The sequence below is a fragment of the Amblyomma maculatum genome, chromosome 10 (genome assembly GCF_055883805.1).
Source record: "Amblyomma maculatum isolate TAMU_Amacu chromosome 10, ASM5588380v1, whole genome shotgun sequence".
In the NCBI taxonomy this organism is placed as follows: domain Eukaryota; kingdom Metazoa; phylum Arthropoda; class Arachnida; order Ixodida; family Ixodidae; genus Amblyomma; species Amblyomma maculatum.
The window spans coordinates 140,620,181-140,624,792 of record NC_139353.1 but is presented as its reverse complement, the minus strand read 5'-3'; the positions used below and the strand labels follow the sequence as shown (position 1 = coordinate 140,624,792).

Here is a 4,612-nt window from a genome sequence, read left to right as displayed (position 1 = left end):
TCTCACCATACAGAAACTGCATGTCAACTGCAAATTTCACTAGGCAGCCTTTGCCGGTGTATAAATTGATTCTAGACACTGTGTCTAGAAGGAGTAAGGAAATTCCCTGCACAAGGAGGGCAAAATGCTTATAATGTTGCCTTAATAAAATGCCCTCAATGCTTGGCAAGGAAAATACAGTAGCTAGCGCTGCCATTCTGAAGCTTTCCAGTACTTTCTAACTGCGATAGAGCGAGGAAGGAGAGTGATGCACAGGTGAGGCATTATACTACACTAACGCTCGTCTAAAGCAGCCAGCTGTTGTGGCGACCTCATGCATTAACATCTGACAGCCAGCTTTCTGTGAGCATCCGTGCAACACCTAGCAACACACAATGCATTTCATCAGGAGAAAAACCCCATACTATATCAAAGTGTGGCAGGGTAAATAACGGTGTCGGGCCTTTCACACCTTTAGTAATTTGCCAGTGCCAGCAGCTTCTATCATCTTCTCTTTCGTATCCACCATGTCCCTGTCAGGATGAACGTCATCAATGGGGTACTTGATAGTTCCTATTAACAGCAAGAAAAAACATGCAAACAAATGTTTCCTAATAAACCCTGGACAATTTGTTTATAATTTAGCAGCCAATGCAGGGGGACAAACTGATTGACATTTCTTTGTTCATAAGAAGACTAACTATGAAAACAGTGACCAGGAAACCAATCGGAAGTAAATATTTCTGGACAAGAGAAGCGAAATATTTGTGAAAACCTAAACAGTGCAACACCCCTGCTTTCCGAGGTCACATTTTCTGCCCTTCACCATGGGCAGTTGAGAGGATTCCCTCAAGTGATGTCGCCTCTGCCATGACCAAGAGTGTTTTTTTTAAAATGGTTGTACACTATTCAGAATGAAAAAGGATATTTTGTGTCTGTACTTCCTACTATAAAAATGGCCCCGGTCTGAAAGCCACGTATATCATCGTAGCAGCTAAAGACAATCTCTCCAAAAACTAAAATGAGTGTTCTTGCCTGAAGATATTAGGAAGCAAAATGTCAGTAAATCAGGAATGTGTCTTCGATTTCTTTTATTTTTATTAACAACTTCTAGAATTGAAATATAATCGGTTTTTCTATGCCAGAGGTGTAGTAGATATTTAAACGTGTAAAAGCCGTCTCTACTCACCATCCACAGTTGCACCGGGGTGCAAGCACCATGAACAATCATAATGGCCATTGAATTGCGTGAAGTTCTGCATTGCTGCTCTGGCAGGAGAATCTGCACTACAGCTGAAACAGTAGACCTGCAATTATCAAAACGCAATGCTTCAACAACCTTCAATATTACAATAGCATTGCAGAAGTCACAAGTTATCCTCTCACTTAGATATATGCTGTTCACATAACCCACAATCTATTCGTGCCTGTTTGGCCTTTCTATGTTCATTTCTATCTCACTTGCAATGTCACATGGCACACAAATGAAACATGCAGCACACAGGCACATCTTTCATGTACTGCATTGATTTTGTTACATATGAATTTTTTAAATTGAAAATTACGACCATTGAGTCCATACACTGGCCAGCGGCTTTCCACGTTACACCATTGCTGGTCAAGTCTTCTATCTGCTTGATGAACGCGCTTAGAAGGAGGTTCATGTTGGAATGACTTTGTCTATACCACAAAGCCGACAAAAGAACGCTTTTGTGCCGCAGCTGCGGCGGCAGTTCATTCACTGTCAGCTGCACAGGCCAAATCGAGAATTTGGAAGACTTAAACACAGGGCTTCCATCTGCATTAAAGCTCAAGGTCAGATCGCTTTTCGAGGGCAATTTCTGCCTGAATTCCTCGTATACTGACCCGTCAGTGATGTCTGACAATAAGTCTGTGTCTGCAGCGAGGTTTTGATTAATGCATTGCAGTCTTTCATGAAGCGCGTTGGCAACAGAGGTTTAAGTAAACAGTGACTACAATCCTAGCAAAACGGGCAAGGTTAAAAAAAGTGTCCATCTAGTAGCATCTGTCGACCACCGTAGACAAATCTACAAATGCTGCATGTTCCCTGAACTTCATTTCTTTTAGCAGGGTCCCTCGACGTCTCTGCCACAAGTGTCATGCAGTAGTTATAGTAAAAGTGAAACATAGCATTCTTAATCCCAGCTCCCACATAATTCTTGAAGAGATATTTCGTCGCCGGTATATCATGTCGATCGAGAATGTGTGGTTGTGGACCCAACAGAAAGGTGTGGATGTGGACCCGGTTGCCAAAAAATTATGGAGAATCCTCGCCGGGAAGATTCAAGACGTTATTAAATCTCGGCAGCGAAAAACAGCACCAGCTTTGATCTAAGTTAGCTATTCCATCACATATCTATAAAAGTAGATGCCGTGCCCTGCTGCTGAGAAGTGCGAATGCAATTACATGCCTTAGAGGAGCAAATGTGGTGCTTGTATACAGAGATATAACATGTTTTCTCCAAATTAGACTTTCAGAACTGTGGCAAGCTTGTTGATTTCATGAAAACTGCAAAAACCAGTAGAAGGAGTACACACAACAATTTATCATATTAGTATTTCTTCTACTGGTCGCATTTTTGTGCGTATTTCAAGAGCAGAAATGGTTCTAGCAGTGGCTGGGACCAACATCACCTGCTGGTCCCAACACAAGTTGGTCCCAATACCTGTTGGTCCCAACACCTCTTTGAATTCTGCTAATAAACCATCGGCGTTGGGACCATCAGATTCTCAACGGGAAATTTTCACCTGGGAAGAATGATCCACAGTGTCTGACTGTCCGTGGGTGGCCGGTGGCGTCGCTGGGGTCACGCGCAGCCTAACCGCAGCAACCGCAGCCGGTGCGAAGGCACGGCACGTCACCTCCTCTCCTCTACCCCAACTTCAACGACAACCACTCGCAGCACTACAGTTTGTATGCACCTCGTCAACTCATCTGTCTACATGCTGACATCATTCCACTTTCTCACGATTCCTCCATGTGAGAACCACACATTGTTTTCTGTCGACCTTCGCCGTTGGAGCATTGACACTTTGCCCTTGTGTTTAACACATTGATACATTAGCAACATGAGCCTCCCTCCGACGAGTAGTTGGAAGCGGTACTTAGAGATGCGCCATTGGTGATTCCAGTGTCCACCATGTACTGGAGAAGACAGCGCAACTATCTCAATACGAGCGTGATCCACTTCTCGACGATGCGACCGCATCAGGGAGTGGTCCTTCAGAAGGTTCCGGCAGCTCGACAGCGAGTGGCGCGACCTCCGCCGCATAACCTACTGCTGACATCAGTGCCAGTGGGGTCGATAATGAGTCATCGTCTAGTAACTCGGCGTCGTCGAATTCAGCATCTGCAGCTTCACACCACAGTTCCGAAGGAGCATGATGCTGTCATCCTGAGTGTTGGCCTCACAGATGGTATGGCACGTCTGTCGTCCGCTGCCATGAATGCGCCAGCAAACGGACCGACAGCGGCAGCTTTGAGCTACTGCACCAGCGAAGCAGCCTCGGATTACATCCAGACTTACATCAAGCGACACCGAGTACATAGGAGACGATGGGGATACTATATCCGAGCCTGAAGAGGAAGCTCAAAACGATTCGTCCGAAGATGAGTTGCTGGCACCCGGCTTTGCCGAGATGGGCATGGCGACGCTTCTCGGCTCCACTACAACGAAAGCAGCCCCTGCCGTAATGATTCTGGCTTTCGTCGTCGTACACAGCCTCACATGGACGGCCTTAATGACTTGCTCACTGTCATCGACGCTCTTTTTTGCCTTTAAAGACAACATACCTCCACGATCGAAAAATCTGTTTCGCAACCTATGGGCATCCAGAACAAAACGCACCGCAAAGCATTTTTTACGATGACGTCTGCAGCAGCCTGCTTGCGCCTGTCTCTGGTACAGATAAAATGAAGTGCTCCACCTGTGTCGAAGAAAGCAATGTTAGATCACTGAAAGCCAAAAGAAATTTTTTTGTTATCCTCGACTTGAAACAACAGCTGAGGAGTTTGTAAAAACAAAAACGATACTTTTCAACAGCGTTGCAAATCTAAAAGAAGCAATCGTGAAAATAAATGTAACATTGAAGGACATAACAAGCTGGTCCATTTGCAGGAATCAGCGTCAGAGTGACTTGCTCAACTGAATAGATACTACCCTGACTTTAAGTACCGACAGTAGCAATGTCTTCAAAACCTCTTCACCGTCAGTGTGGCCAATACATTTTTTATTGAATGAACTTACACCCGATATTCGGATAAAAAACTGTTTGGTGGGTGGCCTTTGGTTTTGAAGGCACCCCGACATGAAACCCTTCAAGGGCAAGTTTGTGGATACATGAGCGAAGTGGGCCGCATGGTATGGGAAACGTCTTCGGTGAAGATGTGTTCTGCTCTGTACGATGTATGTTGTTGTGGTGATGCCCTCGCTCGTGCTGCCGTTGCCAACATGATACAATTTATTGGAACATTTGGTTGCCCCTGGTGCTATGCATGCAGGGGGACCATCTCGAAGGTCAGGTGGATTTTTCTAGTTGAGTTGGTTTACCAGCTTTGTTAAAGTTTTTCTAGTGAACGCATTGAAGTTCTGCTATGTGTGGAAAGTTAAAG

General features: G+C 45.0%; 1 pseudogene; it reads right to left on the bottom strand.

The window, feature by feature from the left end:
* Positions 1-311: 311 nt before the first annotated feature.
* LOC146177570 (uncharacterized) lies at positions 312-2,257 on the bottom strand (annotated as a pseudogene).
* Between the last annotated feature and the right edge of the window lie 2,355 nt (positions 2,258-4,612).